At 39.8% G+C, this 24,072-nt stretch overlaps 1 protein-coding gene across 1 annotated transcript in view; it reads left to right on the plus strand.

Annotated features, from left to right (window-relative positions):
• The window catches only part of GGACT (gamma-glutamylamine cyclotransferase), a 33,471-nt gene continuing 9,399 nt past the window's right edge, over positions 1-24,072 (plus strand). The window contains exon 1 of the mRNA XM_062575641.1: positions 1-39. The gene's annotated coding sequence lies outside the window, so the exon portion shown is untranslated. The remainder of the gene's footprint in view (positions 40-24,072) is intronic.

The raw sequence follows: 24,072 nt of genomic DNA on the forward strand, positions 1-24,072 counted from the left end.
CGGAAGCGAAGGCGCCGGAGGCAGCGGCAGCGCTGGCGAGTGAGTGTCGCGAGCGGCGCCCGGCGGGGCGCGCGCTAGGACCCGGCCGCCGAAGGGCGGGGCAGGGCGGTGCGGGCGGGCGGCGCCCCGCCCCCAGGGCCACGTGACGCCGCCGGGCCGCGCCTGGCTGCGACGCCCGCTCCCCCTCACCCCCCTCCCCCCGTGCTGGGGCAGCACGCTAGAGCCCCTCCGCACGCCCCGCCCCGCGCGCGTGACGCCGCCGCGCAGCCAATGAGCTGCAGGGAGGGCTGGCCTAGGCGGGCGGCGCGCGCGCGGCACGCGGAGCCGTTGGCCGGCGCCGGAGGGATGGGGGAGGTGGTCGCGCGCTGGCGGAGCGGTTGGCTGAGGCGGGGCGGGGGGCGGCCGCGCGCTGGGGGAGCCGTTGGTTGGGGCATCACCATGGCGCCTCCGGGCGGCCGCGGGCAGCCCTGCCTGGGTGCGGGCTGTAGGAGCGAGCCCGGCAGCGGGCTGGCCGGGCTGGGCTGGGCTGGCCAGGCGCTGCAGGTTCACCTGGTGTCCTTTCGCGGAGGGGCAGCTGCTGAGGAGCCCGCTGCTGGCTCTCTACGGGGAGAAATGCTTCGGTTTAACTAGAGGGTTGGTCATCGACCTTCGCCCCCGTCACCTTGCCGGCCAGCTCCTGAGCTGGGTCCAGCGGCGCGGCGCCGTCCCCGCCGGCGGCTTCTCGCGGCCGGTGAGGCTGTACTGGAGCCTGTGGGCTGCCGAGACCCCCTAGGGCTGAGAGAGTGTGCCGTCCCGTCCCGTCCCCAGAGGCACTGCCGGCCTCTTCTGCCCCGGGGGCCTCCCGGCGTCTGGTCCAGGCTCCCTGCGGCACTGCGAGCTGGCGAGATGGAAACTGTGCTTCAGTGTTACGGAGAAAGCCCGTCACTGAAAGTTTTTTGCCTCAGTAACGCAACCTAATCAAGGACAAAACTATCTGTTGCTCAGAATTTGCGAATATACCGATTGGCCGAGGTGGTGAGCAGCCTTACGTTCTCCTAGTGTTCAAGTACCTATCGTGTCCTGAAAAAGAAAGGATAATGATCCAGATACTAGTTGTGATAAACAACCTTTACCTTGTAAGAATTAGTAAACTGGGTTTGAAGATATCCGAACAGAGGGAGAACAAAATGATTACATGAGTAGATGCAAAGAATTTACAACAGTTGATATCAATATCCTTACAAGATAGCACTTCAGAGCATTAATCTTCTTGTTTGCATTGGTGAGATTGGACTTTTACCAAAATTTACTAAAAGTAGCTTTTAACCATTGCTAGCCTCTTGAATACTTCATTTGACTGTATTGTATTTTTCCTGCTTTTCTACATCCTTTTCCATCTTAGAGGTGATTTATCTGTGTCTGTATTGACTCTAGACATCTACCTTTTTCATTTTTGACTTCAGGACTTTTTTAATTTGCTAGCGCTGTAATTTCTGTCCTGATTTGAAAATATCAAGGCAGTAATTTACATAGAGCTTAACTTACAGTGGCACAACTATAAATATTTTCATAACCAAATTGTGTTTTGTGTAGGACTTTGTGAAGAGCGGACCCGTTTTATATGTGCTCCAGTTTAATGTTTAAGTAGTCAGTCAACCTTTGAGAAGCTGTTCCTTGACACTTAAAAACTTTTGTAGTGTGACATAGTCCATTAAAAGAGGCTTTATATTTGCTATATCTGCATGAAAATGGCCTTATTTCCTTATTTCTTTTCTTCTCTTCCTGAGAAATGCTTTAAAAAATAGGCAAATCTATATTGTGTGTGTATTCTCAGCTACTACTAATCTCCTCTCTTGATCTAAGATGTCAAAATTATATGAAAGTTAACAGGTTGTATAACAAAAGTGTGTTATGCATGCTATTGCTATTCATAAGTAAAAACTAAACAGAACAAACGTTTCTGTCACTGTTTATCTCTAAACCCAAATTCTTAAGGGTGTTATATACTAACCAAAAAACCTGACTTCTGATATGTTGCCTGGTGCATTGGAATCTGAATCCTATTGCTGTCAAATGTTATTGACACTCATAATAAGTACTTCATTCTGTTTGGATTCTTGCTGACAGTTTACACCTTGTTTTTCAACTCATTGAAACATTACGCATCATCTTTCCAAGTGAGTTCCTTTGATTCTGTTCATGATTTTTTTTGGAGACACTGGAATATTCAACAAAGCTCTGTTCAATTACAGAAAAAAAAAGTCATGTTATCAATATCTGTCGTGTCTGTTACTTATGGCTTTTACAGTCAATTTATATGTGCGATAAGAATTTTTATATCCATTGAAGGTAGAAATATTGTTTTGAATACTTTATTTAAGATGCAGTTTCTGCTTTTTATCCTTTAGAAATGATCGTGATGTCTGTTCATTCTTTCCTTAACTGATCTTTGACTTGGAAAGTCAGATGCCTCCAGAGAGTACTGAGCACAAACCAGGACTGTTGTTGCATCCAACATCCTGCTGTTGCTCCCACCCACTGTTAAGTTGAACACAGCCTCTTCTCTTGAAAAAGTGTTGTCTAGCATTGGCACTAGTCCTGCTCTAAAGTGGAGGTTGGGCTAGATGACCTTCAAAATTTCCTTCCAACCAATGTTTCTCTGATTTGGTGTATACACTTTCATGACTCCGTATACTAGTCTAACTGCGTCTTCCAGAAGACATTTTTTCTTGAAAATGGCTATCATCTAACTGCTGATATAACCACAGATTTTTCCTGTTCTGCATCTGCTATTATATTCTGCTACTATATCATTACTGGTTGTTCTTGTTACAGAACTTTTGAAAAGTGAGATTGCGTAACTGCTTCATCTACCTTTTAAATTTGTGAGTGTAGGTGCAGGCATGAAGGTGTAGTGAGTGAAGTGAAATAAGTCACTGAGATTTCACAAGCACGTGTGGCATTTGCCTTCTGCTGCTAGCTCTGGTACACTCTTACTTTCTGATGGACTGGCAATTTATTTTTCTTTGTAATCATAAACAGCATTAATAGTTTTTGTTTGTAGCAAAACTACACCTCCTTTCACACTCATTTCTGTGTTATCCTTTTGTTTGGAGAAATGTACTTTTTTCTTCCTATTGTTGTTCATGTCTTGTATGTTTTTCAAGCTCCAAAGCATGCTCTTTGAACTAGAATCTGGCCAAATAATTTTCATCTCTCATGCTTTAGGTAGTATTGAATGTGGAACTTGCATGACATTTGAAGTGACGTGAGCTGGTTGTGCAGAGAGCACCTGCCATGCTAGGATAAATTTTCTGACAGTGGACAAGTGCTGCCTTTGTTTTTCCATCCTGCAATGTTTTTTTTTCCTCAACAGTCTGCCAAAGAGAACAGATATTACATAGATAACTTAGTATGAGATGGGGGAATGTATGGATGTAATCATGCCATTGAGTTTGTAAATGTAGTGCCCATTTCGTACTCTCTGTCTGTATCTCTCTCTGTCTCTCTCTCTCTCTCGTGTGCTTAATATTTTTTCTTATAAAAATATGCAGCAAGCAGAAGCAAATTACTGTTTTTAAATAAAAATCTGTAGCTGTAGCCATATAGAATTTACTGTTCTTCCCTCCAAAAGTTTAATTAGTTTTTATGGACCATCTCAGATACAACTGTGTTTTCCCCATTCCTACAAATCAATTAATGTTACAGGACAGACAGTAGAAAGGTAATATAACATTCTATTGATTTAACATTGTATTAGATTTCAGAAGTGCCTGTGACATTAAGATTCTTGGCCACTGTCATTTTTTCCTGTCAGTTATTTGCTTCTAACATCTTGAGAAAACACACTGACTATAATTGTCATTTTGTATTACCTGTCTTGTGACACGTCTCTTTTCCTCTGGAATTATCTATTCAACAACCCAGTATTTTGACTGTAATTGCACTTGTGTCTTTTACTAACAGTGTGAGTTATCTTCGTACTAATGACATCCCTGACAGAAGTGCTTGGCCATATGCATTAGCTTTTCCTCATCCCTTCGCTGAAGCATTATCTTTTTCCAGTGCTACTTGTGTTCCACTGTAGCTATGAGGAAGATCTTTTCATCTGTGCGAGGCTTCAGCAGTCTGAATAGTAGTAATTCTACAGTATTATCTGACAATGTCAATAATACTTGAGTAATTATAAATCTCTCTCGCTTGCTTTTTTTCTTTTTCACTCACTTTTTCTGGACTTCATCCATTGGATCTTGAAAACCTTCAAGGATGGAGGTGGCATAACCTCTCTGGACAGCTTACTCCAATGCTTGGCTGGCATCTTAATGGAAAAAAATGTTTCCTCTTACCAAGTCAGAGCCTCTGTTGTTTCAGTTTGTCTGTTATCTCATCCTTCAGCCTTGCATCGTTTTAAAGAGCCTAACTGCATCTTCTGGATAACCTCCCCATAGGTATAGCAAGGCTGCTGTTAGGTAGCACAGATATTCTTTTCCAGATTGATCAAATCCTGTTTCCTGAGCCTCTCCTCACAGGACAGGTGCTTCTGACCATCTTGGTGGCCTGCCGCTTTCAGTATATCAATATTTCCCTTGTATTGGGGACCCCGAAACAGAATGCATTATTCTAGGTATAGTCTAAAAAGTAGGAAGTAAAGCAGTTTAACCATTTCCTTAATGATTATTAATGCTGTTAATGTAGCTCAGGGTGTTGTTGCTCCATTGCTGCCATGGCACGCTGCTGGCTCATGTTCAGCTCACTGCCTGCCAAGGCCAGCTCTTTCCCATAGAGATGTTCTCCAGCCAGTAGGTCCCCAGACTGTATCATTACAGGGGCTGGTCCTTTCCAGGTACAGAACTTTGCATTTTTCTTTGTTGAGTTTCACAAGGTTCCTACTGGCCCATTTCTCCCACTCATCTAGGTCCTGTCTGGTGGCAACCCTCCTCTCAAGCATATCAACTAGTCCCCTCCTCCAGTGAAGTGTCATCTGCAAATTTGACAAGAGTACACTCCATCACCTTCTTCAGGTCATTGATAAAGGTGCTAAACAGGGCAGGTTCAAGTACCAACCTCTGTGGTACTCCACTTGTCACCAGATTGTTAACCACAACCTTCTGAGCCCAGCCATCCAACCAGTTGTCCACCCACAAGACCAGAATGTCCTGTTGGGGGTAGAAGAATATTGTGGCAGATGGTGTCAAAAACATTGCTGAAGTCAAGATAAATGATGTCCACTGCTTCTTCCCTTGTGTAAAAATATGGTCATTTTTATCATAGAAGGCGATATTGGGTCCAGTCCTCTTAGACTTATTTATTGATTACATGAATGAAGGGACAGAGTGCCTCCTTAGCAAGATTGCTGATGCTATGAAACTGGGACGAGTGGCTCATGCACCTGAGGGCTGTGCTGCCATTCAGAGGGACTTCGACAGGCTGGAGAGAGAGACAGAGAGGAACCTCATGAAGTTCAACAAAGGGAAGTGGCAAGTCCTCACCCTGGTGAGGAATAACGGTGTGCATGAGTACAGGCTAGGAGGTGACCTGACAGAAAGCAGCTCCGCAGAAAAGGACCTTGGGGTTCTGGTGAACTGCAGACTGTCGTGAGCCAGCAGTGTGCCCCTCTGGCCAAGGCAGCCGGTGGTAGCCTGGGTTGCATTAGGCAGAGTGTTGCTGGTAGGTCGAGGGAGGTGATCCTCCCTCTCTACTCAGCCTTCAGGTGAGGCCACACCTGAAGTTCTGGGCTCCCCAATACAAGAGAGATGTAGAGCTACTGGAGCAAGTCTAGTGGAGGCCTCCAAAGATGGCGAAGGGACAGGAGCATCTCCCTTGTGAGGAAAGGCTGTGAGAGCTGGGCCATGATCAGCCTGGAGAAGAGAAGACTGAGGGGGCATCTTACCAATGTGTCCAAGTATCTGAACAGGTGGGGTAAGGAGGATGCGGCCAGACTCTTTTCAGTGGTGGCCAGCTGCCAGTAGGACAAGAGGCTACAGCCACAAACTGAAACACAGGAAGTTCCTTCTAAACATAAATAAAAACTTTCTTTTGGCTGCGAGAGTGACTGCGTACAGAATGGGTTGCCCAGAGAAGTTGTGGAGTCTCCATCCTTGGAGGTATCCAGAAGGTGTCTGGGCAGAGTCCTGGGCAATGTGCTGTAGGTGACCCTGCTTTAGCAGAGGGGTTGAACTAGGTGTTCTCCAGAAGTCCTTTCCAATCTCAACCATTCTGTGATTCTGTGATATGTTAGAAGAAGCATAGATCTATCGCAGCATCATCTTGAGCACTGTGTTCCACACTGGGCAAAGTCCTGGTTCTCCAGCAATAGTCAGGGTTTTAGCATTCCCATTAGTGAGGAGGGAGATGTAGACAAATGCTCATTTCCCCTCACAGATACAAAACTCACTGTTTACTTAGGATATTCTCCAGGAGTTTCAGGAGTACCTGATGACATTAAGATAATTTCTGGTAACAATATCATGGACAATTCAAATAGCATTTTGTAATAATACCATAAAGGGCATTTCTTTTCTCCAAAGTATTTTTTGCTACTGATTTAGACTCATCTATAATTCTTATCTTGTATCTCTCTGTATCCTGGGCATTAGCCTATAACTCTGCTGTGTTTTCCTGCATCACAGGGACTAAAAGGTCCACACTGACCACTAGTTACCCCTTCAAAAGTGATGACTTCAGTGTATGGGGAATATATAGCTGCTTCTATTGTTTTGAAAGGTGGGACAGTTTGAAGAGTTTTTGCCTCCTGTATTTCAGATACTAAAAAGCTTGTGGTGTGTGCTTAATTTGGTATACTGAGACCACTACTCCTGAATGCACAGTTTAAATACTTAATTTTAAAATAATGAGCGTGTGCATAGATTTCTGCAGAGTTGGAATATTAATCCATATCTATAGTGAAATGATCTTCAGATGACTAATACAAATATTCGTTAATATGTGGATACTATATATATGCCTCTGTATTTTGCCCATAAATAACTTAATTTGGTTCCCTAGGTCCTGTGAGATTCGAGAGGCTGCTGTTCCTAGATTCTGCAGACCATGATCTACCTGTACCTTGTCTTACACAGTTCTGCTAGAAGGAAGGTATTTTCAAGTATGTAGGTTGGATTGCTCAACCTTGGCCATTCAGTTGTTCATTGTCTTCATCGTTCAGTTTGGTACTTTGTGATTGTGTCCTAGGTGCACCCTCATGGCGCTGAAGTTCCACATTGAAGGATGGAGTTTGTTTTTATTTAATTTTTTTCTTTACTTACATTTCTACTTGTTAATGGGTGCAATATGTTGAAGCCTTGAGCGCTTGACCCATTGGGTATAAAGGGATTTGGGACTTCAGCATATCAGAAAGTCAAAAACTGAATAGTACACTTTTACGCTTGATTTCCTGGTAGGACTTGAGTATAAAACTGCTCTTACAGTTACTATGCGGTTAGATTTATTTACCCAGTCTTAGTTATCTGTTACTTCATCTGAAAGACTTGCATTTGAAACATGAGCTTCATCTGTGATTTACAGAGACATTCAATTCACACCTCTTTGCATCAATTGTTGAAATCTAGGCAACCAGCTTAGGTGCTTAATCTTGGGAAATTTAAGTAAAGAAAGATGAATACTACCTTCTGGTTCATAAGCACTTACTAAGGGCATTTTTTTGAAATCTTTTAAACTGAAGCTAAGCTTTTGTTGGATTAAGTGGGCTGGACATATGGACACTGAAATCTAGCACTAAAATCAATATGTGATTTTAATCATATTTTGTCCACATTTAGATAATAATTTATTTGGCTCTTAGATATCTGGGTATTGGCCAAAGAAAATGGATTCTGTCTGCTGTAACTTCTGTAAATAACAGTTTTGTTATTGCTTAGATCACAAAATGTGTGAATTTCTCTAGAAATCAAAGGTAACAGGTTAGATTATTTCCCATCAGGAGAAGCACAGTCCATACATAGTGAAAGGGCTGAAAGCTAGATAGAAAATAGAAATAAACCAATTTTCTTTAAAACATTACTGAGAAAAATGATACTGGAGGTGAGATTAGAAGTAGTGAGTGAGAAATAAGACTTGTGTTTATGCTGGAAGAATGGTGTTTATAGTAGCTTTGAATGATTTTTAAATCTACTGATGAATAAGTGGTTGATGTTAGTTGTAATATGTCCAGCAAAAGTTTTGTTAGCCAATAAATTAGAAAAAATTATGAATTGTTTTAATACAGAAGGAACAAATAGGTAGGTATGCCAAACATGCATGAAGGGCCACATTTGAAGTAGTAGTCCTCTTGTCACAAAAGGTTGTGACAACCCTACAGAGGGTCAAGGAAGTGAAGGGAAAAGATTATTTGAAATTACCAGGTGGAAAATACGATCTTGGAGTGAATGCAAGCATTTAGGTATGTTGTTCAGGAATGTGTATCAATTGTCATCGATTTTTTTTTTTGAGGCTGTTTTTTAGTGAAGTCGACAAAATTTAGATTTTCTGTGGAATGGCTAAGTGATTAGCAGAGCTCAATATTGCACAATATTTTCAGTGAAAGGAGACAGAGTGCAATAAGTGTATCGAATATGTCAACATGTATTTTGAGGCAATGCTTTAAAATGACATTACCTTGCACTACACTGTTGTCTACAGCGCTGCTTTGTCTTGTGTTGCCTGTGAGGTGTGGAGATACTGTTTGGTAAGTATTATATTTGGATGTGGGAATAGAAGAACTTAATTAAATTTAGATGGGATTGCACAGGGCTATGCCTGGACTATATTAGGAAAACATACATATATCAGAAGCTATATGGATGAGAGAAATGTTTCAACACAATTTATAGAGTGGAGCTACAGGCTTAATTTTGCCGTAGCTGAAAATTATGTAAAGAGTAAATCCCAGCAGGACACTTATCATACACATGCACATTACACACATCAAACCAGTAAGCTCTCCAGTGCTGCAGTGCTTGCTGTGATGTAGTTCAAACATACTAGCTATGAAAACTTTTCCTATTACAAATCCAGCCACTGGCCAGATCTTACTGAAACTTTTGGAAGCTCATTTTGGACTTGGAAAATAACACAAGCGTGTATCGTTATGAATTTTGTCTCTTTGGAAGCTGATATGAATGCCTCTAGAAGAGCACCTCTGACTTCTGAGGACTCAGTAGATAGAGACCTATTCTCTTATTCAGTCCTTTTAACAGGAGTGAAATACAAGAAAGACTGAGCATAAAAGAAAAGTGACATTTTAGGGATTAAATTATATTTTAAGTTAATGATTTCTTCATTCTTATTAAACTCTCCTGAGACAGTGGACCTTATTTCATGATTGTAGTTCCAGATATAATAAATTTCTTAGTAACGTAATTATTTATGAGCTACCTTACAGTTATGAGGTACCTTAGTTATGTGAAGCTTTAGGAAACCTGCTTAACAAAAACAAAATGTGATTTCTTAGAGAAGACAAACAGGTACAGTAAAAAGAGAGACAGGAGGCTGTGTTCCATCCTTCTAATATTGGACTTCATAATGACATGTATTAGCTATTTTTCTCCTCTTCCTTTCTGTTCTTGTTTGTATTTACCTTTATTTATCTTGTTGGAGTATGAAGAAATGTAGGTCAAAATATATCTGAATCCATCTGCTCGTCTAGTCTGTTCTTTTACTGCTAATTTATTAGTTCTTTTAATTAAGTATGCTTAATGACAGCTAACTAAATTAATGTATGGCATCAAATGTCTTTAACTTTGTACGTGATGAACTTATGCTCAGTTCTTTTTCTAATTAATTACTGTTAGCTGACTGTCTATATCGCTAGATATCAAAACAATGGTTTAATCTCCTAATTTGTCAAATTGTAGTCTGTATGTCTTACGTCTAACTTCCACTTCAGTTTTAAGTGAAAACCCAATTAGGATCTATGACTTGTCTGTCTTTTTCGGAGGTACATTATTATCATAGTCATATCCTGCTGATAAATTATGAATATTGGAAATATTTATTCATCTATACAGTGATCCATTTCAGTTTTGAATCTCGTTAATTATAGTTATTCTTTTGATATAAGAAATTTATTTTCTAAATTTTATATATTTGGACAGTGAGGTGGATTGAGAACTGGCTGAAAGGCAGAGCTCAGAGGGTCGTCATCAGTGGCACAGAGTCTAGTTGGAGGCCTGTGGCTAGTGGCGTCCCCCAGGGCTCAGTACTGGGTCCCATCCTGTTCAACTTTCAACGACCTGGATGAGGGGACGGAGTGCCTCCTCAGCAAGTTTGCCAATGATACCAAGCTGGGAGGAATGGCAGACACACCAGAGGGCTGTGCTACCATTCAGCAAGACCTGGACAGGCTGGAGAGTTGGGCAGAGAGGAACCTCATGAGGTTCAACAAGGGCAAGTGCAGGGTCCTGCACCTAGGGAAAAATAACCCTAGGCACCAGTACAAGGTGGGGGCTGACCTGGAGAGCAGCTCTGCAGAGAAGGACCTGGCAGTGCTGGTGGATGCCAAGTTGACCATGAGCAAGCAATGTGCATTGCAGCCAAGAAGGCCAATGGTCTCCTGGGGTGCATTAGGAAGAGTGTTGCCAGCAGGTCAAGGGAGGTGATCCTGCACCTCTACTCAGCCCTGGTGAGGCCTCATCTGGAGTCCTGTGTCCAGTTCTGGGCTCCCCAGTACAAGAGAGACATGGAGCTACTGGAGAGAGTCTAGCGTAGGGCTATGAAGATGATCAGAGGGCTGGAGCACCTGCCCTGTGAGGAACGGCTGTGAGAGCAGGGCCTGTTGAGCCTGGGGAAGAGAAGACTGAGGGGGGGATCTAATCCATGTGTACAAGTGCCTGAAGGGAGGGTGTCAAGGGGACGGGGCCAAACTCTTTTCAGTTGTCCCACGTGACAGGAGAAGAGGCAATGGGCAGAAACTGAAGCACAGGAAGTTCTGCCTGAGCGTGAGGGGGAATTTCTTCCCTGTGAGAGTGACAGAGCACTGGCACAGGTTGCCCAGAGAGGTTGCGGAGTCTCCTTCTCTGGAGGTATTCAAGACCTGCCTGGATGCAACCCTGTCTAACATGCTGTAGGTGACCCTGCTGAGCGGGGAGGTTGGACTAGATGATCTCCAGAGGTCCCTTCCAACCTTACTGATTCTATGATTCTGTGATAATAGACTTTTTTAAAAATTATAAATTTCAAGTCTGTGACAGGCCTGTCAATTCTAGGTTTATCAAATATACTTTAATTTTTATTTTATTTTATGTTTGTTGTTGACCATCAGTGTTGATATAACCTCATCATAAAGAGGACATGTCAGCTGCAGAGTGGTGCAGCTGACACACAACCTTGTAGGTATGTCACTAAAAGAAATCGAGCAGATGGTATTCCCTTTAGGATAATTTGCCTTTTGTAACCCTACCAGATCTGGTAAACTGATCTCTCATCATACAGGTCAAAAATTATTTTGACAGAATTTGTGAGAATATATGTTTTTTTGGGGGGGATTGGGTTTTTTTGCCACCCCTCCCCCAGGTTTCTACAATAGCCCACTGAGCCCATGAGCCTACATTATCACTTGGGTTTTTATTTTGGGTGATGCTTTGACAGTGTGTTTATGATAAGGTGTTAGGATATATTTTCAGTGACAATGGAGCAGGCCGTTTTAATCTGTTAGTAGGAATAAACTGTCCAGTAATCTTGTTCTTTTGTGATCTATAAAAACTCAGCAGTTTGAACAGCATGCACAGAATTTAGTGTTTACTTAGGCAGCTCTTCTTGGATCCCAACTTCTAATTATTTCTGCATTCTGGGGAGAGCTAGTGCTGATGCAATTCATGTCTGAGCTACTGCAATGTAATTGCTTACTTAACTGTCTTTCTTAGAAATCTTTATTAACTTACATTCTTTTGGTAAAACCTGTGGTGCTGCTCTGGATTACACCCATATGCATGTGAACACTCTATCTATGAATCTCCAGTAATTTCAGTGAGACCACGTAAGAGGAAGATAGTCTGTGAACAAGTCTGCGTGCAAGATTATTCCCTGTATGTCCAGAGAAATAGTGGTATGTCTTTTCTGTGTTTGCCTTATCGACAGCTTCATAGAATTGGTAAGGTTGGAAGGGACCTCTGGCGATCATCTAGTCCAACCCCCCTGCTCAAGCAGGGTCACCTACAGCATGTTAGACAGGGTTGCATCCAGGCAGGCCTTGAATATCTCCGGAGAAGGAGACTCCACAACCTCTCTGGGCAACCTGTGCCAGAGCTCCGTCACTCTCACAGGGAAGAAATTCCCCCTCACGCTCAGGCGGAACTTCCTGTGCTTCAGTTTCTGCCCATTGGCTCTTGTGAGGAAACTGCATGAGGGTATAGATTTTCTGTTAGCTTCTTCAATTACTCTGTATCAGAGTGATTTATTTTGCCAGCTTGCTATCAGTAAAACAAACATTTTCAGTATAAAAAAAATACACCTACAGACAAAATAGAATTTATATTTTCAAAATCTCTAATAATAGCAATAACTTCAGAACTTCCTGTGATTAAAATGTTTCATATCTGTGATCTGGAAAAACTATTGCCTGTGAAGAAAAAATAGACAAGATTAAGAAAAGGCTTAATTTTTAGGTTTATAGCTGCTGCATACATACAGTATGTAAAATCTCACAGCTCTTTTGTAAACTTCGGAAGACAGAAGCAGCTTTCTACTTGAGTAGAAGTCTCAGCTAGGATAGGGAAACAGTGAACTGTGCAGTTCTTTTTTGAGGCTGCAGTGGTAAACTTTGCCTTTCTTCAGCTTTTTTTTACCAGGCCAAAGATGTACAGCGGGCCTGGCACTACTCTGCTTTAAACAAAACATCCCACCTGTGTCTGGTGTGACAGACAGACACATCCCACCAAAGCCAGCTTCAAAACTCGTAACAGTCTTTGCCTTTGCCTAGAAAGTAGAAGAATTAGATTCATGTCTGCCCAGAGGGCTCTGTGCCACGTCTCATAGAAATATTCAGTTGTGCTGCACCTTGTCCTTCTAAAGCTGAGTCACAGTGCAGAAAGCAGTGCAAGACTCAAAGGTCAGAGAGTGCCCAAACTAATGATACCTCGGGTTTATATTCCTGAGTTTAGCTGGGAGCTGATATGTAGAGTAGGGAGGGGTGCAGGAATCCAGCATTTCTTACTCTTTTCAAGGTTGTCGCTCTTTAAAAGAAATAATAAAAATGCAGTAATTGCTTAGTGTACCATCTATAGACAGACTAAGATCAGGAAATAGGATGTAGAAGTCTTTTCTGCTACTGTTAAGTAATCTCATGACAGGATCATAGAATCAGGGTCTTGCTGTTCTTCTGCAGGCCTCATAAATCTCACATTCTTTTCTGTGCAAAGCACAAAAATCAAAACCTCTCACCTCTCCTTAAAAAAACAAAACAAAAGCAGGTTATCTAATTCATTTCCTTGGCAAAAGGCAGTAATGTTATTTCTGATAGTGATTTGACTAACTTTTTTTCTAATCTTGAGTACTGAAGAATTCCTAGCCTTCCTAGATGATCTAGGCTTTCCTTATGTTTTGTGTTTACCAGTAGATCGGATAGTCTTTCGTAATGTCTGTGTCTTTTCATTTAAGCTCATTAGTACTTCTGTCTAAGTAGGTATGGAAAGAAGTTTATTGCCTTTTTTTTTCCTATGCTTTCATATAATTTAAAGCATGTCCCTTTTCTTGAAAATAGGTTATTATAGACCTATTTTTCCACCTCCATAGGTCATGTTTCCATGGCCTATGATTGTTCTCTGTTCTCTTTGTCCAGCTGATCACATTTCTCTAGCAGCATGGTGATCAAAGCTGAACATATTACTCCATTTGTGACCAGATCAAAATAGAAGGTTGTGTTCACGTGTCTTACCAATGATACCCTTGCTTATTTATAAACATTAGGATTCTTTTACCACACAATGATCATTATAACTGCCAAACCACCTTTGGCAGAACTGCTATTTAGCTAATCTTTCCCCAGATTTTGTTTATGTGGTTAATTATTCTTGCCATACTGAATTGCTGCTCTACTTTTTTTAAGCATTTAAAAATGATTGATTTAAAAAATAAAAGGAGGAGTGCAGTGGAAGTGGAGGATTGTAATTGTGTTTCTAGCCTTGTGCACAGCCTTTCCCATTGTATTACCTACCAATTTACACTGCATCTTATGTCACATCATTCACTATTTTTAGCAAGAACTGGACTGGTACTGGAATGAGTATTCAAAACTATACATCTATCCAGCTTGAGATAAACCTTTGATAAATATACCTTTCTAACCAGTTTGGAACCTAAATACAAAGAGTTCTTGTTAAATGGTATTTTTTTTAACTTTTTCTGAGAATATCATGAGCAACAGTGTCAGAAGTTTTACTATGATCAAAATAAATAATAACTATAGATACATGATTTCCTTTTGGCATCCACATATCAGCTTATATAACTGTATAGGAAGGAGACCAGCCTTGTGCTTCTTCTAAATATTTGTTTTTATTACCTGTAAGGTGTGCATCCCTTCTTTCTTCCATAGGAACTGATATTGAAAATAGTGGATAGCTCTTTCCAGTTGGTGTCTCCACTTTGTGATGTGGCAGTGTCTTCCTGAGCAGCCTCACTTGAGCAGTTTGATCTGCTCAGCCTCTCCCAACCAGTGCAAGACTGGCTGGAGATATCAGACTGCTCAAACCAAATTAGCTGTAAACATAGGCAGGAGAAGAAGTATAACTGTTGAAGTAATACACAGGTCAAAATGGTCTGTCAGGTTTAAACACATCCAGACTTAGGTGCCTGTTGAATGCTTATGTGTTTGGGAGTGACCAAGGGAGGAGGAGGTCCTTTAAGACCTATTTTTTTGTATTTCCCTTTTTAAAAAGGGACAAGGGGCCAGGGAGTCCTAAAATTCACGCTGGTTTGTTTCACAGAGAGTTTTATGGTCTGATTTTGTGGGTTTGGGTTTTTTTCAGAGTTCTGAAGAACACAGAGAATAAGCAGGGTTGTTATATTAAATAAATCATGCAGCTAAAATCTTTCTAACTCTATTAGCTGACTCAGGCCTAAATAGTTTCCTTTAAAAGTTATTTGTGTATGTAACATCTGTTTAAATTAAGCAGTCAGGAGAAATTCTTTTTTTAATTAATGATTCATCATTCTTCTCAGAGTTCAGCCTCTTCTGTGCGTTCTGTGATTTTTTTTTTTTTTTTCATTTTATTTTCCCCCATTATTTGCTTCTGAGAGTACTGTGGTCATTTTTTTCCTAATTGCAGTTTACAGGAGGTTATGTTGCTTGATAGCAGTGTTCAAGTCTGTGTTGCTTACCTATCTTCCTTTCACATGGTTTGGTCTTCTATAATCAATAAGCTGACCAGCACCAAATCAGTTGAGCGGCAGTAAATGCCTTGTTGGAGCACTGGGATCTCTTCCAAATGATGTCTGAAGAGCCTGGATTTGTGTTCACCTGAAAGGAACTCTTGTACCTATGTTAGCAGCTGTGTTCTAGCTTTAAAATCTGCAATGGCTGATCTAAAACCCAAACCTTCCATCTCACAGAAAAAAAAAAATACTGAAAGGTAACAGAAGAGAGTCATAAAGCTGTACTGTTCCTGTCTTGTGACTTTGGGGGAAAGTATGTAGCAGCAAATTCATATGCATAATTAGTGGAAGGGAAGGCAAATTTCAGTGTCGGTTTGAATATATGTTGTTACAAACTGTGAATTAAAAAATATCTTAACCGTATCTTCTGTGGAACTTCAATTTTCTGGTATAAAAATTTTTTTTCCTAAGTTAGAATCAAAATCTTTGGAGGCTCTAAAACCCTGCAGTCATTTGTTACAGCACAGAATTTTCAATATTTCTTGTATAATAAGCCTATGATACTTCTTCTGAAAGTCAGGATCCATTCACTACTTCATTTAGAAAGCTGTGTTTTTTTAAAAAACCACAAATTAAATCTCTTAGATCAACTGATCTAACTGCCTGTCATACTTCAGTTCTGGGTTTTGAAATAAGCATCAAAAGCTGAGAAAAATTTCACTGTTATGCCCATTAAAATAAAGTGAAAATACATGTATTTACTTGCTTCAACCTTTTTAATTAATGAAATATGGGGTCACCAGTTCCGTCAGTTTCTGCATTTTCAATGAGTTTGTCAGTTTTGCTCACCAATAGTGTGGAAGGAAGAATTGAGATTAATTGCATCTTCTTTAAGATTTAGTTTTTATTTAGCATCTTAAAGATCCAAGGAGCTCCAAACAATAATCAAATAAAATCACCCCCCTCCCATTTTCAGCGGAACTGTCATAATATCCAATTAATAGAGCCCTAGACTTAGACTGGAAAGTAGTGATTTCCCAGGACAAGAATTGATTGCAATTATTTAAATTCTGGTGTGGCAAAAGTCACCAGTTAAAGCCACTTGGCAAAATAGGGGTAAGGTTTAGCCTTATTCAAAATACGGAGATTCAGCAGAATTTTTGCTTTGCTTTAGGCCTTTCTTGACCTTTACTAAGAGATGAAGGCTTTTAGACACCTTGAGTTCATTTGTAAAAATGGCTTGTCAAGGACAGTTAACTGTTAACGTATCATTAAACTACTAAAGCCATGTACATGCATCACTTCCCATAACCTTCTGTGATTCCACTTTTTTCTGAAGTGTTCCTGCCCTAAAATCAAAGCACACACAACTGCAGAGCATTTTAGAAATATACAGCGTTATTCTGGTGACACCAGGTGTTGAAAGTAAAAAATGTAATGCATTATGTATTCAGAAGCATGCCTTTGTTAATTGATAGTTAGCTTGGAGTAAATAATGAACTAGTGAAGGTTTTGTCATTTCACAATAATTTAAATGTTCAGTTTTAAAAGAAGTGTTCAGAGGCTGAGTCAGAAGTTCATTGCCTACCTTTTAAGCCACATCAAAAATAAAAACATGAAATTCTTATATTGTTTCTTTCTTCTCTATATTTTAAACCCCAGATAATAAGCTGTTTCTTGATATGTAGTTACATCTAGTATAACTCACTAGTTAATTATACTCTTTTAATTTTTCTTCAGTTAATTAGCATCACTAAGTGATTATTTGCTTAAAGAATGCAGAAGTAAAATTAATTGATATTTCTAAATATCCCTAGACACTTGCTGTCAAATCTGGGACAAATGTTCAGAATAATAACATACTACTGTATTTGCGGATTGGGGGTTACCAGAAATTGCTGTGCTTCATGTAGCTTTGGGGGAAGAGGGTTTGGGAGGGCAGTGATTGATTTGTTCAAGAGATGAAATGTAACTCTTTATTGTCGAGTTGAGCTAAGCAATCCTTTAATAACAACTAATGAAGTCCCTTAAACATCTGTACAGATAATACTGATCTTCAAAATTATCAGTTGACAACGTATTAAGTGGAAAAAATATACTATTTGGCTAATTTGTAAAATCATCCTTTGTGAATTCAGTTGTCCATTCTGAAATTTATTTGATGCAGAGGTAAGTGAGTGTTCACCCAGAATTACTTCTTGAAACTCCCAGACCAGAGTTGCTTAGGCCACTGCTTAGACCTTCTGGGTTACGAGCCAAGACCTCTCAGTGGAAGCAGTCCATTTCTAAAAGCTTGCTGCTGACTTCTCCATGGTATTTAGTAGGAGGCCATTCTGTTTAGTCCTAGAATAAAATAAATTATCATCCTGAACATCATTATAAATTTGCTTTAAATTGAGGGGAGGGAGTTGCTAACAGAGGAATGTTTAGTTCTGTTTCCTACATTGCCCAACAGTTTGTGCTGAGAGTAGGAGTATGTCGTCACCCATTCTCCTCTGGCATAGTGTGCATTTTTTTAAGAGTCTAACTTTTTTATTTTCTCCTAACCTGCAAAAAGAAAAAAATGTTGTGAAGCATATATATATCATTTGGAAGTCAAAGAACAATAGCATAGTTATCTTCTAATTTATGCACATTACATGATTGCGTATAGAAAAGACTGAGCAAACTGGGTGGTGACACATGAGATGGAAGAGTGAAAAGAATAGGATGAATGTATAAATGGCAGCACTTTCTTTATGTGGCAGATGCTGACAGTTTGGCCAAAAGAGTGGCTTGGGTCTATACCTGTAGTAGAGTTATAGATGTGGGGCAGATAGAGTATTTACTCATTTCTCCTCCATTGTAGATTCTTTAAGGCAATGATGATTAAAATGAGAGGCTCTTTCCAATTTGTTGTTAGTAACTGAGTCTCCAGGGTGATTAGGTTTTTGCCTAGAATAATATGACCATCTCCACAGCCTTGTCTTCATCCTTGTTGCTGTTGAGTTCTGAAGACTGGAAATTAGTGAATACTGAAGATGTTGCCATTGAACAATTACTTATTAAATGTGGGTGACTTTTGGCACCTGGTGCCAATCCTGCCTCAAGTCCAGTTAAGTTTTCTTTTATAGAGTAGCTTTGAACTGGTTGTAACATGGTTTTGACACTGTGACATTGACTTTGCATTGTGCCTGTTCGTAGTTGGGTGCATGTGTTGTCAACTTGTACAGCATTTCATTTTAGTCGTCACACTGTCCAGTGCCCCAGAGTACCTCTGGGAGGCTGTTCCTGGCATGAGACCAGATAATTGTAGGAAAGAGCAATAGCTTTCATTTTTCAAACTTTCTTAAGTTATTAGAGCATAGCTTGCTGGAGACAAGCTTCTGATGGAGAGGAGTGAATGGATATCAAATTTTAAGGCTTTCAGAAAGGCTCTTAGGAAATTTTTGTTTGGCTGGTTTTTGTTTCTTCTTCTGAAGGAAGAAAACAATCAAAGTTCAAGCTGGGTAAAGGGGTTGAAGGCGTATGGAAACTATGGTCTTGGTGTATTGATGCCAGAACACGCAAGGGAGCTTACTGCCAGAACATGCAAAGGAGTTAAGATGGCTTTTGGGAGACCAAGCCATCTGTCTGTAAAGTGGGGCAGAAAATACAAAGTCATCCTTCTTGGCTCCAAATGAAATGCAAATATAGAGACACGTTGTCTTTTTAGTCTGATTTTATTTTTTTTTTCTTGTCTGTAAGTTTAATGTTTATGATGGGCCTTTTGGTGTGACACTGACTTCAGTGTGATAGACTTTTAAACTTTTTCCTAGATAATGTAACAGAAGGTATGCTCGTACTATTATAGTAGCTGTTACCTGCTTTCTGGGACAGATTCAGATCTCTTAGTCAATTAATTAAACTTCTGTTACTGAGTAAGATTCTGCAGAAATGTTTGCTTTTTTTTTATTAAGCTTGTAGAAAAAAATTTCTCATTGTGAATGGCTATTTTGCCTATAGCAGTCATCCACACCAGCACAGTTCTAACGAAGGTGAGAATGATGGGGAATGTCAAGCAGGTAGCTTTCCTTTAAAAAAACAAACCAGAAAAAGACAACCCTCTCTTCCACCCCCTAGTCCCTCTTTTCCCTCTTGACTCTCCCAAACCTATTTGCATCTCAGGTGAGACTGCACTATGCAATTGTTACCACTTTGGCTGAAGTTAAGCATCGATTCTTGTACACAGAGGGAAGAAGACTGGGAGCAAAGGGACTTCGCCATGTGGGTTCCCTCTCTGTTTCAGAGTGATGAAGGTAGGCATCACCAGAAGTGAAACCAGAAAATGTCTGTAGATCTATATGCAAGCAGAAACTTTTCATTTGGAAGGATAAAGTTTTTCTGACTTTCTTTTCCCTTCTATCCCACCCTTAGTTCAATGATACTGAAACTGAAAAAAATACGAGGAAATGAATTGGAGGATGCTCTACATACTACTGGGTACTTGGTAGCTCTTTTAAAAGTCATAAATCCAATGAAGCAGAGAAATAAAATAAAGCCCACTGCAGCAGAAAACAAGTGTTGTCTCATTTCCAGAGCCCTGGGAAAGGGTGGGTATAGTGTTTGTGTTTTCACTCTGTCTCAGGTCCCGTGGCATAGGCAGTGGGAACTAACTGGGCAGTTATATCCTTTTCATGATAAAATACAGGCATCCACTTTGGTCTACTTTTTTGACTACTGAAGTAGTTAGGTTTACAATGCTCCTTACTAATAATTTTGTCCCATATTTGGGGTGTGTGAGGAAGCTATTGTGAGGAGGAGAGGTTAAAGGTTGTTCTGAGGATCGGCTAATTTACATTTGAGGCTTAGTCACCTTTGCTTGTGATCTGCTCCAGTCCTAACTTGGCAACGTCTTAAGATCTTGCCTGAGACATTCAGAACGTGTTCTAGCCTTTTAGACTCCGGTATTTTTTTATCTGCCCCCTGTGTCTCTTTCCCATATACAAAAGACTCGTGAAGGATGGGTGTAATAGGACACCCGCCTAGATTTTAAATGCCTCAAAAGCATGTGAGCATGTTGTGATGTGTACCTAAAGCAACTTTGAAGATTGTTGCGAAGATTTATTCATAGCCTCTGTGGACTGGAGGCTGGAATGCTTTATTTTGTGGCAAAAAGAAAATTTTTTCAGCTACTTTGTTGCTGCCATGATACAGGAACATATTATGAGCAGAGACCACCTGGTTTGCCGAAGTAAAATCCTTCAGAAGGTGTTTTGGAAAAAATAAGCTTGCTTTTGTATCATAGTTTTGTAAGCGTAGTATCTGCTTCAAATCATTAAATACAGGCACCCACAACTGTGGAAAAAGAAGTAATAGCTGTTTACTCTAAAATATTACCACTCACACAACTGCATAAAGAATATCAACATAAAGACTAATAGTTTCAGACTTTATTTGCAAGTCTAAACAATTTCAGCTCTGTGAGGTTTTTGTTTTGGTTTGTTTTTTATCTCTCATAAAATAGAATGGTCCAAAGAAATGAATAGCCACCTACTATGTCTCTGCACTTGTGATTTTCACTGAAGTTTCTGAGTATAGATCAGGTCACTGGCATGCAGCTTTCTAAATGAGATTTTTACTAGTACTTTTTGGATGCTTCCAATGCTTTCTTGAAATACTTGTGCCTGTGCTGCTCATTGCAGCCATGTCACATTGGCGGCTTTTACAGTTCTGTTGTGGCTGATGAGAACTATATGCTGTGCATGATATAGCTGTTTACTTTCAACAGCTGTGTGCTCATTCATGTGAGAAGTGGGGTGTTCCTGATGAATGAGAAAGAAATTCACATGCTCATTTTCCAATCAGAGACTGCAAAGCCCATGATTCCTTCTGAGCATTCTTTCCCCTGGCCCAAAGCTTGGCTCCATTCGCTAACTGGTTGACCAAAATACCCAGAGTGTGTCTTCTGTATTTGCCTCCAACTGATGAGTCCCCAGTTTCTGTCAGAAGTTCTTGTCAGTGGTCCCTAAGCATATGTTTCTTCAGCTTGTGTCTTTTAAAATCACCTTATTTCAATTACACAATTCATAGGGCCGTCTCGTATGTCTGTAGCATGAACCAGTCCTCCTCAGTATATAGCAGGCACAGACGGGATAGGCACGCAACTGCTTGTTCTCTCAGAGTCACTAATAAAGTAGCATTGATCCCTGAGGAATATGACGAGTAATTTCTGTCCATCTTGATTACTTCCATTTTAATATAGCCTATCATAATCTTCTCTTAATTAACTACTTATTCATATATGATTCTTCCCTATCAGTTCCTCTGGAAGTAGTAATTTTATTGCATGTTTTATGAAATGTTTTACTTGACTATAAATGTGTTAAGCCTATTGTGTTATCTTTGTCTAAGAAGGAAGCAGATTCTTCTAATGACATTATGGTGGGTTTTTTTATGTTCAAAGTTGCATTGCATATTATTCCACTTCTCATTTAGTTCCAATATTTGATTTTGTTCTCCTTCCTTTATCAAGTTAGTAACAGAAATTCCCTTTCAAAGGTCACTGAAAAGAGGCTTCAGAGCATGTATAAAGCTATTTTCATTTATTTAAATATTTTATTTGGAAATAATTGTCTCGTATGTAATTCAGATTAACATTATATAATATTTTTCTACTACAGCTAGGACTCTGCTCTAAGATGCCTTTGATTAAGGCTTCATTCCAGGGATCCTGCATAGTGGCAAGGAGACCTTCAATTAAACTAACAGAAATAGAATAATGCAATAGTAAAACTAAAATAGCTCTTTTTGCCTTCAGATAAGAACTGCAAAAGTATTTCTAGGTAGGAACATGGTGTTAGGTAATTATTTCCATCAGCATTTCTCATGAGGCTTTTGTGGTTCCAGAAAACTTTTAAGGACTTTTGTAGCTGTTTCTCTTCATCACTCAGTATATGTAGACCTTTGTTAAATTTTATATCAGCCTACCAAGCACCTATTTCTGCATCAGAGACCAAAACACTCCTTACCTGAAGGGATTAGACTTCATTCAACATATTTTTATAGGACACAAACAAATTTCCAACAAATTGGGAATTTCACATCTTGGATTTTTTTGATTCTACCAAGCAAGAGAATATTTGATATTCTGGTCAGAGTGTCTTCTGGATCTGAAAGCAATTGCCCTCGTGCCTTTCTGAGCCATTTCAGGCTTTTTCAGATGCCCCAGGAGTATGTATTTGTTTCCTTTGTGTAGAATGTAGTAGAACAATGGATGTATCTGCTTTGAGACGAGGATACTTTCCCGACTGATGCAGAAGGAGATGAGGTTTGTTTCATATTTCATCACAGGATTTTGCAGGTCTTTCTTGGGGAATAAGCATCAAGTCTGGGAAACTTAAAAGAACCTTTTACTTTTGATTTTCATAATGATCTGTGACTTTGTATCTTTTTTATACTAAACTTGGTTCTAATCTCTAAACAGAAGCGATACGCTTCAGTGGGACTGAAGTAATTATATACATCTGTGCATGGTTCGTAGAGATCATAGAATGGTTCTTTGTAGAGTTTTCTTTTTTTCTGAATTTTTGTCTTTTATTAGGAAATGGTGAAATGAATTTGTTGCTGAGATACAGATTGGATATTTCTTCCTTTTTTTTTCTAACCAAGATACAAGCTGAAATTCGTTACAAAAACAGAAAACAAAAGGTCTTTTTATTAAATAAAACTACTGATATACATAACTTATCAAAATAAGGCTTGCATACAAATTTAATTAATTAGGCAAATAAGATAACTACAGTTAGTGAATTGATTTGTTTTGTTACCAGTTCCTTAAGATGTAAAATATTCTGCTTTTGCACAAATTTGATGGAAGAAGCGTCCCTTAAAAAAAAAAAAAATACTCATAATCAATTTCTTAGCTTTAAAGAAATTGCTACTGACCTGAATAAATTGAGTGAAGTGAAATGAAAATATTTCTGTGTACCTGCAGAATGAGAATCTGTTGCTAAAATTTGGTGAGCCTTTCACATTTGGCAGTGTTCAGCCAGTTGCTGTCTCCAGATTGGTGGTTTGCCTTCCTTCAGAACTATAGTAACAAACCAATATTTTTACAATATTGTTTTATTATTATTTGAATACTCCAGATTTCATTTTGTCCACTCTTTGTAACCTCATTGGTGGTCCTCCCAAGTGTCAAGAAGGACCTCTCCTTCCCCACTGCTACCTAGTGGCCTAAATACAAATAAAAAGCATTAATGTTCATATATCTTTTATGACTATATGTATACCATTATTCTCCACCACCCTTTCAGACGCTCACAAAGTTCATGTGACCCTGCTTAAGAAAGATCATGCTTGACCCCATCCCACATTGTCAGCCCTCTCTAGGGAGAATCTTTGTTGGATATTTAAAATAACAGTTGCATTTAAATCTGGTGGTTCCTCCAGTACAGCTGTTTTCAATCTTTCTCTCTTTCCTTTTTTTGTAGGTCACTAACATTTTCCAAGAGAGGCATGGCTTTGCATAGAAATTTTCTCCATATAAAATGCTTTAAATATATGTGCATTTCTTTGCCTTGGCCCTTAAAAGTGGCCTATAGTTTCCCAAGGAACCATACACTGAAAAAGCAGTCAGGGTTTTCTGATGCTTCATTTCCGTCAGATTCGCTAAGGAATTGTGTTTCAGTAACTGGTCCGCATATATGTGGGTGATTTCCAGAAAAAAGTTTCACGTCAATTCCTAGATTTCTATAAACGCATTGTTTTTAGGTTTATGCCTGGATTTTTATTTCTGGTTCATTTAGTGGAGCAAGTTTCAATCTC

Source organism: Rhea pennata, chromosome 1 (assembly GCF_028389875.1).
Source record: "Rhea pennata isolate bPtePen1 chromosome 1, bPtePen1.pri, whole genome shotgun sequence".
NCBI lineage: Eukaryota > Metazoa > Chordata > Aves > Rheiformes > Rheidae > Rhea > Rhea pennata.